The sequence below is a fragment of the Acanthopagrus latus genome, chromosome 3 (assembly GCF_904848185.1).
Source record: "Acanthopagrus latus isolate v.2019 chromosome 3, fAcaLat1.1, whole genome shotgun sequence".
Classification (NCBI taxonomy): domain Eukaryota; kingdom Metazoa; phylum Chordata; class Actinopteri; order Spariformes; family Sparidae; genus Acanthopagrus; species Acanthopagrus latus.
In genome coordinates this window covers 21,967,884-21,987,824 of record NC_051041.1, presented here as the reverse complement: position 1 = coordinate 21,987,824, position 19,941 = coordinate 21,967,884, and positions in this window count along the sequence as shown.

Here is a 19,941-nt window from a genome sequence, read left to right as displayed (position 1 = left end):
TCAAATGAAAAAAAAACCTCTATGCACACACAATAATGCCAGGATTAAAGTTGGTCATAGTGTGGAACAGTTGCATGGTAACTAGATGTTGGATATGATGGAAGCCCAGAAAAAGCTGGTGAAGCTTAAAACCTCCCTGCTTAAATATTGGCAATCAAAAATAGTCCTGATTAAAAAAAAACAAAAAAAACAAAAAAACAAAAAAAACAGTGAGTGAGAGAGAGTGCGTGGTTTGCATGAGAAGAGACGTCAAAGATGTTAAATTAGTAGGGGAAATGTATCAAAACACAAAGATAATCCAGTAAAAAATGTGGCCAAAACCGCAAGAGTGATGAATACCAATACTGAACAGTGACTGTGCAGCCCAAAATGCGGAGTCTGATCAAATGTTTAAATAATGAATGATTTAATAAAACTCAAGGATTACCATTTTATTGGATCCCCGGTCTTTTCTAATTTTACTGTTTGTTTTTTTCTCAGCTGAATAATGTAATTGAAATATTGCTATGTTGTATTGCTGAAAATTAGACATGGGAACATTAATTTTCTTATCAGTATTGTGTTGCATACAGTATGCTTCCAGAGTGAATGAATTGCTCAATACTGAGCCAAAATTAAATTGCATAGTGAGTGGGAGCATAACAATCTGCATTAGTGCCATTCAAATGTGACCACAGCCCTCTTGAGGGTTTATCAGTGATGTCCATGTCTTGGCTGTACATATGCTTGCATGTGCTCGGGTGAGTGAACAACATCACAATCAGTGATCACCACAAAATGAACCATTGTCAGGGGGCAGACGCGTTCATAAGCATTCTGCTGCTGCAGCCATCGCATCCAGCTCGTGAGACCTCACAAGCATGCACAGCCTCATACATGAGACTAATACATAATTCATAGTAATATAGCAAATGATGTATAGTTCTGGGGTTGCTCCTGACAATGTCTAATAATGGAGCAACAGTCACTGACAAATCTGCACATAAACAAATGATCAGGATTGTCATGAATGGGATGTATGAAGCTGCAGGTGCCCTGACATCTGTAGGATGGCAGATGTACGAGATGATTTGGTGTGAGGGTAATTGCATTGATGTCATAAGAGAGAGATTGCTGCATTCTTCTGTGTGTGCAGCGAGTGACGGGGTTGCAAATTTGAACTGAATTACACTACATTTCATTCATGATGATGGAGTAACATGATTGTTGCTTGAGGCTCTTTATTAACCCTTATTTAGCTCACTCAGAACAAATAAAGCCTCCTACTGCGAGAACACTTCTCATTCATTTCCCCTCACCAAGTTTATCCAAGATGATCATCCCTCCATTCATTTCAGGCTGTTACATGGGGTCTGGGATGCATCAGATTGGATGTCACAATTGTTTTGCAGTGACCTGCCTTACTCGGTCTGCAATTGCCTTATCCTGATATCATTAGCCTAACCCTAACCAATGTCACTTCTTATGCCTAAACCTTAACAACCAAACCATCAAAGGCAACCAATCAGAAACAGGATAGGGTGGGTCTCAGCAAGAAAAGCAGAGGGATCCATAATAATACATCTGGAATAATAAGGCAGAGGCCCTGTTTCAACCAAGTAATTCCAGGTCCTATGAGCCATGAGAACTGAACCCCCATGTGTGCATTCCCGATTACATTTTCACATTTCCACTGAGGAATCGCAAATGATGGCAGCCTTAAGGTTTGACCTGTCAGTGATGTTCAGTGTGGCAAACTCTGGACCATCAGAAAGTTCTACCCTTGGAGCAGGGAGCACAGAACTCTAGTTGCGGACCTTACATAATACTGGTTTATCTTGTCAATCCACGAGTCATGTTCCTGTTTCCTGTGGTAAAAAAGAAATAAAAGAAATATCCTCATATGCAGATGTCTGAACCACCTTAACTGGTTCATTTAGTGAAAAGGAAGCAGCGTTTTTGTTCTGAACTTCCATCCTGACACTGAAAGTCTAGTTCATTTCAGCCGCTTGTATCTGTGATCTAATTTTTCTGGTCAATATAGAGAATTTATTATCATAGGACAAGGTTTGACCCTGACATAGTGAAGTTACACAGGTGTGACATGGAAACTTCAGTGCCCTTCTTCTACCTCTGAGGTCATGGTAAACTGCTGGAGAATGGTAGATTACATCTCTTGAGTTGGGAGCTGCTACCCCAAGAGAAGATGTTCAGATATATCTGAAAAAATTTTTACTAGACATTTTTACTGCAGTTTCAACTTTTTTTTATAAGTCTATGTTATTCCTTCACGTGGGGATTGGTGGCTCGGTCGCCCTTCTACCCTGTTTTGACCAGCCACCACTGGTCTGATGACTGAGGTCAACAGAACTACAGAGTCGATAATAACAGAGAAGCATCTGCATGACAGATTCTCTCCATTAAAACCAAAGATGAATGGGAATTCAAACTAAGCTTGCCCCTATCACTGGCTAACATTGCCACAATATCCCTCTCGCGCCACAAAAAGATACACAATCAGAGATGACTTGACCTGGCTTGTCGTGAATTTCAATACAATTGATTTCTACCACTTGCTATATTTCAGAGTCTTAAAATAAAGTATGTGTCCCATCAGAGTGTTATGGAAGCATCGTAGGGCTGAATAATGGTGGAAACTGGCATTAAACAAACATCCCTGTTTAATTAATCAATACAGAATGTAAAATCTCTAATACACGCTTCATCATTATTGCTACAGACAGTCCATTTAAATTTGTGAGCTTTGATCAGAGTAATACATCCTGCTCTATGTGATCCTGGCCTAAGTCGTAATGTGCTGTGCCTCTCCTCTCTCAGAGATAATCCCAACATTTGGAGACACACCGCGGTAGTTACACGAGATTTGTCCTGCGAGTTAGATCCCTTCCTGCACCACCGTCCACCGTCTCTTTGAATCTGGATTACTCCCAATTGAGTTACCCTAATGATGACTTGCGTCCCTCAGCCCTCACTTTTTAGGCTAATACCCGCAGAGAGAATCTCTCCTCAACTGATTGTGTGAGGGAGAGGATAACAAATGAATGTTATTAGAGGAGAGAGGAGGAGAGCTGTGGCTTTGGAGGACAGATTAGCAGTAATGCCAGGTCATTTCGGCGCGTGGCTAGAAGACTCTTGCAAGACCTCGGAGGGAAAATGAAAGTGCGGCATAATTACCTGAGTCAGATCACTAAGAACTTCCAGCCTCACAGACCACAATTAGTTTGAGCGCAGAGGAGAGCTTAGCGTTCTATCTCGCTAATGACCATAATCAATCATTTATCATATACAGAATCAAAGACTGGGGATTGTTTGATTCTGTAGTAATTTAGTCTGAGAAGCTTTTCGCCACCCGAAACAATTGGCAGGGAGCTGATGCAGGGAAAACTGCGGGCCAAAAAAACGGACCGCAGTTCCTCTTAAGCACAGAAATTACTCTTGGTCTCAAACTTTCAGTTGCCGTACAGTACAAAATGGATATGCTTTATATGTAAAGCATGCTGGCTGCACTCTGGCCCTACTTGAGAATTATTTTGGAGATCGATTCTTTTTATTCTTTTCTTACTCATGCATATCTTACCAAGGACAAGAAGGAATCCAATTTACTTGTAATTCCGTCCAGGGCTTGTGTACACACACAGGCACACAGGAAATACATAAACACTTGAATGTGAATGCAGGGAGACAAATAAACATGTACCTAGAATTCAGGGCTGTGACCTCGTATGGTACTGCATCTGTACACATGTATAAAGATTAAAGATAAGATATGAAACATTTCAGCATTGCAATCTATAGAAATGACCTTTGTTGTATATTTTTTTTTACAACACTTCATGTATTTATATTATCCCATTCGTTCAAAGCCAGAGAAGTCCACAATTTTATTCAGGAGAATGGTGGGTTTCATTTAGACGCCTGTTGCTAAAACTTCTCTGGAATCACAAGACGATATATCAGAGAGTGAGGAAGGAAGTCTGGGAACGTGATTAAATGCAACATTAATAAAAATTTGAAACGTTACCTCACCTGTGAACATTTGTGACTGAGTTCACATCAGATACATTAATATTGACAATGGTGGTTGTTAAAGAATGAAGACGACAACTCCCATGAGCCCTTCACTAGATTCACTAACTTGTGCTGGATTTAGAGCATTCCCTGCTCTCTGCTGTCCAAGCCCTGTGCTTTGTACACTCATCAACCAACTCTCTTTCCTCTCACTTTCACTTCTATCACTCAAAAGAATGTTGCCAGTCAACATGATCCTCGCAGCATTTATATTCCATCAAACACTGGATTTGGTTAAATCATTTTTTTTTTAGACTATGAACATAATTTTTAGGCAAGCATGATGGATGGATTATTTGTCCTTTATTACTCTTTTCAAAGCACTGGCAAAACACTTCAAGGTCATGCCAAAATTTAAATAGGAAAAATAGTCATCCATCATTTGCAAGTTCACATCCCTGACATGTAAATCTTATGAAAAAGGCCTTGTGTTTTCAGTTTCTCTACATGTCAAAATGACTCTGATGTCCACATCAGATCAGAGTAAATTAATCATCAGTGACATCCCCCTTGTGGCATAGCTTGACCAAAAAATCCAAATCAGTTACTTACGGTATGTGTTCGTTTCCCCTGGGATTCTGATTTTAAAGGGATTCTGTGTATGATTTGGATGAGACTTCAGTCCATTGGCATCGGTCATCTTTAACCAGCCTTAGAATGCTTTGAGTTCCACAGTCAGGGTTAAATATCAGGATTTAAAAGTCAAAATATCTAACGGAAATTTTGGTCAGAAATTATTATTGTACTTAAACAAAGATATGCGATGAATAGTCTTTATTCATCATACAATGCAAAGATTCTCCAACCCTTATTAACAACTGACCTCTTTAGTTTTTGGGATGAGCTTAATGTTCAATTTTGTGGTATATATGTGCAGAATGCATTGGGTTTGCATAATCTATAAAGAAATGTGTGCAGGAGTTTCAACAGCTTAACCAGACATCTATCCCCAAGTCATTGTGGAGTGCAATTCAACAAACCGAGTATTCATCGCACAAAAGCTAGAAAATGACACCGAAACATCCAAGAACCATGAGCCATGTTGAATTCATACTCCGAACAAATAGGGGAAGCACATCACCAGGATAACTGCTAACTGCTGCTAAGGATATTCTTTTTATACAATCATAACTGTAGCTGCTGTTGGCTTGTCAGCTCAGTTAGCTGCACAGCTGGCCGTCTACCATGAGAGTGTTGGTGTTTATACCATCAGAACACAGGAGCTTATGACCACAGACAGAAGGAGGTTTTCGGGCCCAGGGATAGCTGATAGTATGCTAACTTCAGTAGAAATATGTTCAACACAAATGTAATATATTTAATCTCACAAAAATTGAAAAAAGAAAAGAAAAAGATATATAAAACTGGATATTGATACTTTTAACGTAACACAAAACAATCCTCTACATCTCCTGTGAATCGGTAAAGGACAGGATTTGTGAAGGCTTCTCTGTTCTTCCTGTTGGAAATGTTGCACAATGATTTGCATGTTTGCATAATGTATTGAAGCTTAAGGGCTCGGAAGATAAAGTGACCTGGGCATTCGGGACAGAAGGTAAGAACTGATCATGATACTAACGATCCTGCCCTGGGCAATGGCTAAATTACGGATCCCTGTGTTTCAGGGTCTGTTTTAAATTTTTCCAAACATTATTTACAGTGTGACAGTACAACGATGGATAAGACAAGATTGATGATCCTGCTGCTTTTAGGTTAGTACAGCATTATCTAATGTATTAGTATCATGGATTAAAGCAAAAAAAAAAAAAAAAAATCTTTTGACTGAAATGTTTTTTCGAGCTGTAGCCAAGTCATATTCCTAATTTGCAATTTGTGAAACATGTTACAGGGCTAAAAAATAAGATAAGATTTACAGCCTCACCCCACACTATGTTCTCTAATGCAGACATCAAGTTTAAATATTTGACCAACATTGTTTTACAGGAGGATGATCTGAACAGCTGTTCTATTCACACTTAAAATGTCTTTTGTCTTTTCAGTGTAATTTTCAACTTATGAAATCGAACTATCAAAGAAGCTCTGAGGCTTTACATTTGTTCTATATGTTATAATACAAGATTTCAGCATTGAGCTACGATCAGGCTACATTCATGATTTTGCACAGTCAAACTTACCAAAAACTTCTTATTGATCATCATCATAAAGTTTCAGGGTGTGCCTGTAACCATGGTAACTAAGCTAAGCAGCTAATCTTAAGCGCCGCTCCGTGTTTAGATCCCGCCCTGTGTGGGTCGCTACACTGTCACTGGTCAGGCACACACACGCTGTTAGCGATACCATTCGCTGTAGAGTGTGTCAATAAAAATCAGCCAACACTTGTTCTCCACCGATCTACACTGATCTCACAAGTCGCCTCTGTGAAGTTTGAATGATGGAAATCCGTCATAGCGACTGAGAACTTTAATCCATGTAGTATTATTAGGATTCACTGACTGAATGTGTCATACAAGCTTCTACAAACAGTCACTGAATCAATTTCTTTCAGTACTACTGAGATCTTCATTGGGTGTCACCAGAGAGTACCACTATGTACAGCTGTTGAAAACCTGGACTGAAGCTCAGACTTACTGTAGAGAGAATTTCGCAGACCTGGCGAGCATAGAAACTGCAGAGGACTGGGCAAGAGTGAGAAAAATAATGGAAAGTGCTGACCGATTTGCATGGATTGGACTTCATTATACTGCTAACAGCTGGAGGTGGAGTGACCAGAGTATCTCTTCGTCCAGATGGTTTGGGAGTGGAGAGGGCCTTAATGGCGCATTTGAACAATGTGTATGTACACTGGTGGGACATTGGGCTGATTATTCCTGTAGCATGAAATTTCCATTCATCTGTTCTGGTAAGCATTAAATTTCAATTGTACTAATAAATTGAACATATCTTTACCTGAAATATAACAACTGATTTGTTGAAGCTTTTGTTTAAAACCCCGTTATAAGTGGTTCTGCAGACATTAAAATGATTATCAGTGCACAAAAAGCAAATGACTTTTATCCATATCCCACAGTTCCTCTAATGAGGCTGCTTAAGGTTGTGCTGAATGTTGAGGGATCTGTGGACCTGAATGATCCGGCAGTGCAGGACGCTGTTTTGAAGCACGTAAGTCTCACCCCTCCTCTGATCTGAGTGTTAGCAAGAGACACAGACAGTGTCATAAGATATGCAGGTGTTGGACAAATAAACATTTTGATCTAACGGTGGCGCTATGTGAAGAGTTAAGATGATTGGAATAATGCTTTGTTGTTTCAGGTTATTACAAAAGATGACGAGAGACTGCCTCTCTTCAGTCATCATCTATGTGCTGCTGATGTGTGACTCTTGCTTGCAAGCAATAAAGGAACTTCTTGCAAAAATTTAATATTGTTTAGAACTTGTTTGACTATCAGAACAAATCAAACAATTTGCTAGAATACTGATTGTGTTAGCAGAGATGAAGAGTGAGCTGCAGAGGTCCAATAACCATCATTTAGCTGTCTGGAGTCGCTACAACTTTTTTCACGCGTGTCCAGCTTTTGTAAAGAACTGGTTCTCATTTGAATCTGGTTCAAAATCAGAAGCTGCAAACATTCATGACACGAGTGTTTGTGGAATTCCGTGGTACTGAACTAGTTTACAACAAGAATTAGGGAAGTCCTTCAGTTGGGTTACCCCAATTTCAGTGGCGAGGAAAAGAAGCATATATTTATGGACTGTGTCAAGGGTGCGTGATTAGATGTGCCAGGATTTTCAGTTCACTTTGGCTTGGCTTGATGGTTCAAAGTCAACCACATAAAGTCTTCTGACAACTCTGTCACCCATTATTAGAAGAAGTTGTCCACAATCCCTTTTTTTATTCGGTCTTGTAGATGGAGAAGCAAATGAAGGACCACGGGATCCATGAGAAGTTCAGACTGAGATGGAGGAAGCAACCAAATGGAGAAATCTAATAATGTCACTATCTGTGTTGTTTTCTTATACAAACAACACAGTCTGATTAAACTGTGACTTTTTATTTAAGTTCTTCAATACATATTTATAGATAAATCGACACCAATTAAACACTTTTGTGTGTGTCAGTTTAGCTTTAATTACAGTTTGCCCTGCTGTTTGGTACTTCTTACATAACTGTTCTGTTATGCCAACCTTATTAACTCTGTTTTACAACATGAATTGTCAAATTACATTTCATCACTCTAAATAATACTCTTTAATCTGCATATGAATTAGCAGTTAATCTACTGAGAAGTGTGTTGTTGCTTCGTCTTAATGAATGCATGGTGGAAGTAGGTTATTTTTATGAAATGGATGGCAGATCACACTCTAAATGGTATCACAGTAGATTACTGTGACACCATTGAGGCTGTGGCCCAGGGCCACGATTAAACTCTGCTTATGTACACAGAGGTGGTTACTCATTATAATTGGCCTTTCAAACCAAAACTTCTCTTCGACTTTTTTTTCTTTATTTCTCTGTAGTTGTTTCGTTTAATATGGCATAGAAACAGAGGAAGAGGACCAGAGAGAGATGTGAATCAGTTGAAAATCTTTGTCTGTCAACATTTATGGAGTTTGGATCTGCTGTTTTTGCTCCCGGACAGGCTTATGTAGAAACAGACATTTTCCTCATCTTTATTCAAGACGTGACGTATGGGAATACGGAGGTTTAGGCAGAGGAACATTTGTGAATCTTTGGAATGCATGGAGTATTTAGAGCAGGCATAATGCTGCGTTCACGTGAATTCAGGCAGACCACAAACAGGGTATCATTTAGGGAACGTAAAATAAGGTGATGCCGGCAGGGAAAACCAGCAATGTCCATGAGTTAAAACACTTTTACTTTTTGATGTCCTCTGCTATGGAAAGCACAACCACATTTTACATCGCCCTCACTGATTCAGTGAAATAATAGTCATAAAAGAATTCCATTTAAGATATTTAATGCCAATCTTTGTTAACAAATACAACATTCCTTTTGCCATCCTTTTTCCGACTGTTTTGTATTCCTGTGATAACCAGATTCTTCCGGCTTCTACCATCTGCCTGAACCTATGTGAACACAGAATAAGTGTGGATGGTTAAGTATAGATAATAAGTAAATATTTACAATGACTTGAGGAGACGATGAAACTGCATTATTGCAACCTAATGTGTTTATTTGGCGGAAGGTGTCCTTTATAGAGCATACGATGTAATAAGTTGCTTTACTAATGATGAAAATAATTTTATCACGATTTATTCATGATCAGTTAAAAGGCATTAATAAAGCTTCAGTTTTTACAAATAAGTAAATAAGAAATCATTTTCTTTTTTTGTTTTTGGACATTTGGGAAACAACATTAACATATCGTCACCTCTCAAGCTGATAAGGGGATTGTGTTAGCAAACAGGTGCTCAATTAGCAACAAATCCAGTAGTTATAAAGCAAAATTAGTTTTCATTTGGAATCATGTGTTGGCCACCTGATGAAGTCCAATAGTCAGTCTTCTTTTCAGCTTTATTTTTGGTTTCAATCAACTCCTGAAGGAATTATCTGGCTCTTTAGCTGCTAAATGCTCCACCAACTTCACCAGATAGTCTCTGATATGTGTTCAAACCAAATGCAAAATACATTTTTCATGGGTGATTATTCCTCCAGAAGGGGGAATCACCTAAACATACAGCAAAGTCCGACAACACATGCAAATATATCGTTATTTTTCTCAAATGGTTTGCTGAAAGTGTAATATTTTCAACCTTGATGACATTGTTGGTGTTTTCACATCTTTTCATTGACATGCATGTAAGCTATGACACTTAAAAATGTGCCTCGCTTACTGTGGGAACTTACCATAACTGTCTGTCTGCTGTTTGCTGTCTGCTGTGATGTTGTGAGAGTGGTGAGTTATTTACAAAGTAACGATAATAACAATTTAAATGAAATGCAAAATGAAACAGTTCTATTGAATCATTCAGAAATTCAACATGCTGTATTCATGCTTTTGTGCAGTTTTATTGTGAAAGTCACATACACATCATAAATGATATCCTGATGTATTACACATGTACAGACACAAATGCATGAATTACAACTTATAGACAAAGTTGTTTGCAGGTCTGTGTGTTGCACTTGCACAATGTATAGCTGATCGCTTGTCAGATATGCATATTTTAAGAAATACTGATGCTTTATTGTAGGTACATATATGATTAATTTACATATTCATATATATAATTCACCAACTCCAAAGGCCCCTTGTTCTTATTGACAGAATGTATTCGTCTTTGACTGGGTTTGACTTTGGGCCTGCCGCTGGAGCTAAATCCCCAAGCTCTCCTTAGTCACCTCACGAGACAGCATCTAATGAAACATTTAAATATTTATGTGTTGAAAGTTGTTTTCCTCCCTCTCTCTGGTGTACTGTAAGTTGGACAGGGGGGAAAGCTGACTCTCACTTTGTTCTCTGTGAGCAATGTCCTTTCTCGCTTGTCTTACCCCTTCCTTCACTTATCAAAGTTGGTGAATTAATGAAGGTGATGACAAAAGAGAGGCGCTTTTTTCAAAGACCAAGGCAGGACAAATGAAGCCATACATTATTGTTAGTATTTTCTGTCACCGCATCGTCCTCCACCTCTGTCATCTGAATTCAAACACAACTTGCTGCTTTTCACACGTTACTTTTGAAATGAGACAGAAAAGTAGCAGCTGGATAACTTGTCTCAAAACTGTTGTCAATTTGTGTGTCAGGTGTCAATTTTGCATGTGCTTATGAGCATGATTTGAGACATCACAAGTAGTTTGGAGCCAGTCCTGGTTCACTATTTCGTATACACAGCTGTGATGTTGAAACTGGAAGCATCCAGTGTACCTACAGTGAGAATGGATGTGTTACATTTTTTAATGAGGGAAAAGGAAACGGCACCATTTTAAGGATTTGTGTGTGGTAACTATAAGCTTAAACACAAAAAACATGTCAAACACACTGTAGAGAAGTTCTTTGTATGTCTTAAAATATGTGTGGGAGGGATCTTTATGTGAGCAAGTACAGTACGTTAATTTTATGTCAGCTTTATCTTTTTGAAAGATGTTTTTGTTTTTTATTTATGTATTCATTTTTTACATAAAAACAGGTAAAACAGTTGGCTTTCATGGCCACCATGGGTCATAAAGGCTAAGGTACAGGCTGTACACACTGATGATCTGCACTTTAAGAGTTTTGTTCTGAACTCTCAGAGGCACCGGAATCAGTCTTTACCCTTAGTTTAACATGTCCTGACTGCAGCTTCGTATATAAAATGCATATATGTAATACATTACAATACATTACATTAATACGTTGTATTACATTTGCCTGTGAATAGATTTTTCAGTGTCAGCTGCTTGCATGCAAAGTTATGTACATGAGATGCAAAAATGCAGCTTGCCTCTTGCACCTCTGTGTGTGTGTGCCTGTATGAAGACCATCCATATGGCAAATAAAATTGCATTTGACATAATTTTTTTTTTGCATCATGATAATTGATTTTACTTTACTATATCCTAATTAAAAAGGTAACAAGACAATTGATTAGCCATCAGAGAACACAGTATGCACAGGAAGTCTGTAGTTCATTGTACAAAACAGAGCAAATATACAGATTGCCTCAAAGTCAGCTGCTCTTGATACAAAACCTGCAGTTTCCTTTTGCAATGTTGATGAATATATTTCTGTCATAGGTAACACGTGTTTTAGCAACCAAGCTGAAATATAGCAGATTACAAACAAAAACATAATGCCACTTGAACTGGCCAATATATCAATTCAATTACAACATCCGTAACACAAATGTTGGCTGAATAAAATGTGCCTGTGAGCAAATTAATATGCTCAATCAGGGATACGCTGAGGCATCAGTGGACCAGTGGAACACCAAAGAACTCACTACAGCAGTTTCTGTTTCTTCATGACTGCTCATAGTGGGTTTCATTTCCTCCTTTTGGTGGGTCTAATTAAGTTTCGCCGTCGCTCAGCTTGATATGAAACAGACATCAAATAAACCTTGAAATGTTCATATAAACCTATAAATATGTCCCCATTTTGTTATTAAGGCTGGATACTCGAGCCGCACAGAGAATAAAAGTGTCAGTCAAGGCAAAAAAACAAATGGAACTGAGAACTGGCCTTTATTAATGGTGGACTCATCGAGGCAGAAAAAGTGTATTCGTCATACACTGCAATTTAGAGAACACAAGCCATCTCAACAGGGTACAGCGCAGAATGTGCAGCTGATTGGAGTTTTGCAGGTAATGAGAGCGACTTGTCAGGTAAGGTATGTGAAGAGCAAAGATGCCTTTAAACCCTCCCAAACAATAGATGGGCCAGAAGTGGTTGGAAAATTCAAGGCCAACTACTTTTTCTTTATTGTCATGGAAGAAAAAGGAGACGCTACTTCAGCAGTCACATGGCATAGATTATATTTAGACTGGTGTAATTTATCTGTAACAACACCATCCATCTTTAATTAGAATGTCACCTGTTGACAAATGTAGAAATATTCCTCCTGCAGAAAACTGTAAATGATAATAAGTTATGGTGGCAAAAGTAAGTCATACTTAGGGTACAGCTACATAAGAACTCTTCATATAACAACCACGTCTGCTTGAAATTCTGTCCACATGCTTCTAATTTGCACTGTAGCACTGTACATTTCAAAGACACTATGTTGCTGGGATTGTGATTGTATCAGCACAATGGGAAATGTTAATTAACAGATCTGCCAAGACACACAGTGTTTGCATGACAAATTTTGTTTGCTTTACAATAATATCCACTCCAAGCTCCTTTTCCATGGTAGATTCTTACCTTTGCTCACTTTTTCTTTTGTGAGAATTTAGCCCCTTTGTCAGTTAATCCATCCCATTCCTGTGAATGAAATCACTCACAAAAGCCTTAAGGGAATTTCTTTAATAGCGGTTTTGTTCACATTTTCACCTGGACGCACAGATTAGGTTGATTGATGTTTGGTTGATTAGGTTGTGGTGGCCCAAAATATTTTTTTTCCTCAAGCTTGTATATGTTATGATGCGATGCGATGCGATGCGATACGAAATGAAACAGAACGATAAAACACAATTACAACCGTAATGTGGTGATGCTAGATTCCTTTATGTATTCAATGAACAGACCGAAACATGAAAAACATGAGACTGAAGGAAGGGAAACATGCTGGCTTGCTAACTTTAGCCACTAGTAACTTTACTGTGCATTCAGGAGTCAGGAGTGTACTTATTGGCGCTAGCTAGCTTTTAATATTCATTATGTACCTTTCAAATTGAATGCTGGCTGCTTGTTAAACTACTGTACTTGCTTTCTATTTCTACATATTGTTAATATAATACTGACAATGTTGTGCATGGCTGTGAAGACTTAGGAGTTTGTTGTTTTTAGGTACCTTTCACAGCTGAGTTGAGTATCAATAGTAATATGACAATTAAGTAATGTGCTTCTATTTTCAATAAGTTATTCATTATTTAATTGAAGCACATCTCAAGTGACAGTCAAAAGTCAATGATTACCTTTTATTCAGCAACTTGCCCAAAACTGGCTACATTGGCCTTATATATTTCTAATATGCTCTAGCTACTCTAGAGATGCTTTCATTTAGATGTAAATGATTAATATTAGAAGGCATTTGAGTGTACTGTTGTACATTTTCTGAGATTTGGGTTATAGCCTGCAAATCTAGAGCTCAGAACAAAAGACGAGTGTAGGAATACAGGAAATTGCTAATGGCAAGGAGGCGATATAAATAAGTAATTTAATGTACATACTATGAAACCTGGAACACATGAAATGGAATATATGTGCAACACATAATGATGATGTATGACTGTGTAAGAGGATCTGACGACGAAATGCGTTTGAAGAGACACAGTGAGCCCTGGGTGAATGTGTGTGTGTGCGTTGGCTCACACACAGTGAGGCTAATGTGTCCAGACACCTCACGGGTCCCAAAGTGACTCTTGCAGTAACAGATCAATCAGGACTGGCTGAGTAGACAAGCTCCCCACGCCTCCATTGTGATACCATTATCTTCCATTTAGGAAGGAAAAGTCATATTGATTCTTGCCATTATGTCACTGCAGATTTGGCTCTATTTTGCTCTTTTCCAAGTTCTCCGTTTGCCTGGGAGGTAAGAGTCGAAAGCTGTATAGGTATAGACACAAATAGTTTGTACACAAATAGATGGCAACATGGCTTTCAACGGCAGAAAAATGTTTCAAGGTACAATTACGTCCATTATAATATTGGCGGTTGTTATTTTGTTTATTGAACATGGTTTTGTCCGCTTTATTCGCAACACAGAGAAAATAGAGAGCCACACAACTAGTGAGATGAATGCTCACACTGAGGTCCCTTTGACAAAATGTTTCTATTGATTAGCCATTTGTTAACAGCGGGGGCTGCTTTTATGAAATGCACAGTGTCCTCTGCACAGTAGAGTTTGGATTAGTGAAGAATGGAGAGTACAGGACGCTGACTGCAGTTGGCCTGGAAAAGTGATGGAGGGCAGCTGGGCCGCCACAGAGGGGGGTGGGGGTTGGGTGGAAGGGGAGGATAAAGAAAGCCCTGAGGCAAGAGGGGGTCGAGGTTACACCGCACTTGCGGTACAGTAGCGACAGAGAAAAGCCTTTCATAAACTGAAGAATATTGAACACTCCTAGTCAAGTAAGTTATTCAGTGATTATCAGGGAGCTACAGCTGCCAGCTTATTGTTCTTCACTGTACAGCCAGCGTATAGAAATGGCACAAGGACGTGACCTGCTTGCAGCTAACCTGAATATATAATTAATTGGCATGAGACGCAAGTAGTTATAGCCTGAATGACTTCCATTGCAAAAAGTGTCATCACAACAAAGTAAGTGACTGTGTACAAAGAATTGTAATGCTACTGTGGACACAATGATGTGTGTGTAACATTTTAATGCACTGAAGCTTTACAACTTGTGTACTTACCTGTACTCCAAATGGTTAGTTCTTTCTGGAAATCTGATAACTTCACTAAAGTGATTTTATTTTACAGCACAGAAAGAAAGACTGTCTATCTATCCCTCCATCCATCCATTCATCCATCCATCCATCTCTTCTCCAACCCTAACCCTTTCAAAAGATGCAGTAGAGGAGATGGTCGAGTTTCACATGAGAGGAGTTTTCCAGAGACAGGGACTGTAGTAAAAAACGGTGTTGACTGTGGTTACCAAACCAGATATTCAATGCCAAAGCATGACCTTATCCAAACTGTCCGTGGCATAGAGAGGCCGTGGCATAGAGAGCCAGAAGGTAACTAATTGTGCACACTAAACATGAGACATAGGTGAAATGACATCATGTCCTTATTTTTAGCAAATTCTACAAATGACCACAAAAAATTAACTTTTCACTTTACGCATGTCACTTCTTTGAATCGTTTATTTATCATTATCAATTAAGATCCTTGTTGCTTGCCCCTACAGTTTTTGTCAGAACTGCACAGCAGCATCTACGACCTTCCTTGATTAGCGTATTGGTCCATTCACAAGTATTACAATTAACATGGCCTGATGAGGTCCTGAGTTGGTTGGAGAAAACTGTAGGTAATGGGTCAGTTCTGATGCTGAACTTTGCTGGAGAGCAGCAGATTTACAAATCCACAAAAAATGCAGAAAACATTTCCTGATTGCTGTTAACTTTTTCAAATACTGATAAGACACTGCCAATAATTCTGTAATATGTCTACTGTAACACTACTTCAGCGTAAAAATGTCAAGAGTGTGATGCCAAAGGTGAAATCCAACCCATGCAGTCCAAATCCACTGATACATCCATGACTTTTATGAGGGCTTACCAGAAGGGGAAAAAAAGCTTTGCAGAGTCCTTTGCGTTGGTGCTTTTGTTTGTTGTGCGGTGGTCTCATTGAAATGAACAAACAGGCTTGGATTGGTCTTCGAATAAATTCATCTTCTGATTCTTCAACCCACAAAAAAAGCAATTTTTGTCACCAAAAACATTTCAACATATTACTTATACTTGCACAGTAGTAGTGCCCTCAGTCAGTGCTTCTGTTAGAGTCTGATAAATAGGTAAAAAAAGCACACGAAACATAATAAATGGGGCATGCGTCAGGAACATGTTGGTTAAAGGGATGTAAGGGAAGCAGGGAGGGACAGCAGGAAACGGCTGGGTGAACAGGGACGCGGCTCCCAGACTGAGCAACAGCCGGCATCGCAGACAGGAACCTCGCCACACATCAGGCAGCCCAGCATGTGCGCAGCATGTTTAGTGTTGCTAATCACTTTAAATAGGCACATTTGAGCACCAGACACAGACAGGAGTTGCTCTTCTTATACACACCATGGTTCTTACCTTTAATGAAATCCTCTTGATTGGTTAAAGGAATATTCCGGTGTAAGTTTAATTCATGGTCTAACACACCGTGACACCGAGTAAGACAGAGTGCAGTAGAGCTCCGCAGCTCAAGGATGAAAATGTATGATTATTACTCCATGGAAATGCAATCAAAGTTCCTATGTGTCTTGCCCACCAGTTTATAACAGTTATTATCGAGAGCAGACAGGGAAAGAACAGAATTGAGCATTTCTAACTGCACTGGTAATCGACTCGCAGGGCTTCCCCACAGCAACCACACTGCTGCAGGAGAGTGGTGAGTTGTGTTCTCTATTCAGTAGAAATCCGGCAAAGCTAGCAGTTGTTTGATGCCTCAAGCTATGTGTTGGGACCCTATTTGTACTGTTGCTGAATTTTGGTATTGTTTGGCTATGAGTTGCTTTTTGATGGTGGTTTCTTGGTTGGAGTCATAGACTGCAGTGTATTGTTATCGTGCGGTCTTTTCTGAGGTTGCTAAAACTGCATACATTAGCGGTCGGAAAACTCTCGGGGGGGGGGTCTTACTCTGTGTCACGGTGTGTTAGACCATGGATTTAATTTACACCGGAATATCCCTTTAAGAGTGGACTTGACTCGCTGCAGGATGACTCTGTCAGCTCTAAAAAGCAATAGCTTTATCATGGAACAGCTGACATTATCATCAAAAAGTGCATGTATAAACCTATTAACTAAAGCATCTTTAACTTCAGCGACTTCAGGGTTTATCTTTCTCTCTGCCCTGCTAACACGCATTATACAGCCATAGAGACACTGTTGTCTAGTCACAGGGATGAATGGGCACATTGGGCAAGTGGGCCCAGCTGTGTTCCTGAATGGAAGGTCATGAAGGCAGCTCCATGAATCACCTCAGCGGGGTTAGCCTGCCACAGATCCTGATGATTTATCCCCGGCAGGAGAGTCCAGCCATGAGAGGAGGTCAAATGCATATAGTATGCAGCTGAGTCCACGCGTACAGCGTGTTCATCTGTACCTGCCAGTGTGCAGCGAGCACACAGACATACAGACAGATACACAAAAATAGCCCCCCTCCTCGCCCAAACCCCCCCAAGGTCATTAGCAGCACAACTCTCCCCTTGTTTGCTTATAACCAAGACAAACTGCCAACAAAAGGCCGATAAGCAAAGCTATCCATCTTTAGGGCCGTTTGGCGGTGCTAGTTGATTTAAATGGGTGCTAAGCAGTTACAGAGGACAAGATGGGGGTGAGGTGACTTGTAGCTGAGAAATGGGGGGGAGAGCTGATAATGTGATTCCACGGGAAATCCCTTGCATCATGACAATAGGATTAGATGCAAACCATGTGAGAGGGAAGCACAACATTCCTCTGATTTTTTTCACTCATTTTCACTGAATTAGAAGCAGTTAACCTTCAGTTTAGGCATATTACATATGTATTGATTTTTTTTTTCATCTCTTTAAGATGACACATTTCCAATTTTTATTACATCTCCTTTTCCCACAGGTGTTGTGCATTTACTTAGTTTTTACTATTGATTTTTACCAGCTGCGACAGTGTCGGCTGGTAATGTTTCACCTTGTTTTTGTGTGTGTGTGTGTTGTCATTGTTTATTGTAAGTGTAGTTTATTGTTTATATGGCGCTGTTCTAGTCCACCATCTACTCAAAGTGCTTTACAACACTTTTGCTCATTCACATTTATATACTGATGGCAGAGGCTGCCATGCAAGCTGCTGACCTGCTCAAGAAGTGATAGAACTCTTCCTATTCAGGGCGCCCAATAATATTTCTACACTCAGCCATTCACACATTCACACACACACACACACACACACACACACTCGCTCACCATTGGAACGGCCAGCGGGAGCAATTTGGGGTTCAGTGTCTTGCCCAAGGATACTATGATGTGCAGCTTGGAGATCCAGGAATCGGCCGTCCGACCTTCCCATTAGTGGACGACCCACTATCCCTCCTTTGACCCATCATCTCAAAATGTGGTCCTGTAGGAACCTTTTGTAGCGGGGGACTACCCCAGAAGCAATCTGTCAGAGTTTTTATGTGTCTGTCTGTGGAGAGTTTGTCAATACGGTAGCACAAAGACAACTGTGCAAGACACAGCTCAAACAGGTGTTTAGTTGAGATTAAAATGCAGGGCATGGGGTCTTATTTTATAAATCCAGTAATGACTACTGAGTCATCATGACATCTCTAGTTACAGTATGTTTTTGCAGTCTTTTTTTTGAAGACGCACATGTTTTTTTTCTCCCTCTTTGAGTCCACTCAGGAGCGGAGCCCCACCACAACCTGAACATTTGGAGTCACCAGGTTGATTTGGTTAACATGTTAGAAACAGACAAGAAGCAGTATTAGAATGTATTTGATATCCAGCAATAGCTTTTTGTATCTGCCAACAACTGAGAAAATCTGAATGCTGTGCTATCGCCCTTAGCTGGAAACTATGTCTGTCTGCCATTAGCGCACAGTGGATCTAGCATTTCTTCCTTTTGTTAGAAAATGTCAGTGCTGGAAGATGATATTCATTAGTATGAAAACAGTAAACTTACCAGCTAAAAAAGAAACCACAGTCAAACGTAAACTGAAAGATGTTAAAGTACTCCATAGAGCCAATTCTAAGCTAAATGATAATTATCTGTGTGTTTGCAGCCACAAGTGACCCCTTTTTACATCACACAGACTCATTCAATCAAAATATTGATTTGTTTGCTTATACTGTAAATGTAACACAGTACACTGCTATATTTCACCGGGGTGAGCAAGAGTTTATTTGTGATTCTGCATAAGGCAAAATTAATGTACAACCAGCTCATGACAATAAAACATTTGAAAACCTCTCTTATCAAACCCTGGATAAAGCTTTTGGGTTCACCTCGAGTTTCGCCAAACTACTCTAGTCTCCACGGACAAGAATTAATATTCACGCTCAATGTGATCATTTGTTTTGTGCAAATACTTGAATGCCGGCGTAAACAGGTGTTGTCACACAAGGAAAAATAGTAGGATTGTCCTCTGATGACACTATTTACAGAAAGCACATTTGTGGTGAAATGTGGAAATAGAAGAGGATTTGAAGAGTGGGACGGCTCCGCACAGCATGTAATGAGCTTTGCATATTAATTGGTTGAATCCAGTCACAGTTCATCTGTGCCGTTACCTTCTCAATCGTGTCTCTTCTGGTGGTTCTCAGGGTAACCCCAGACATTTCTCCAGGGGCATGTGGTCATGCAACTAAACTGCAACTGCTGTAAGACCAGATGCCGAATCTCTTTGCTCAGCCGAGCCACCAGGATTCAACTGTGGACATTAATTTTAATGCAAATCTGTCATCTGTCATAAGCCTGTCATATCACATTCACATGGTATGTTTATGACCTGACTTTCACATTGGGAGGTGGAGGGGATGGTGGTGGAGTAAAGCCAGCGACTGCTGTTCAAGTCTGTGTTTTGAGGGAGACCACAGGACAGTTCCCGGCTGTGGTTGATGATAATTTATTG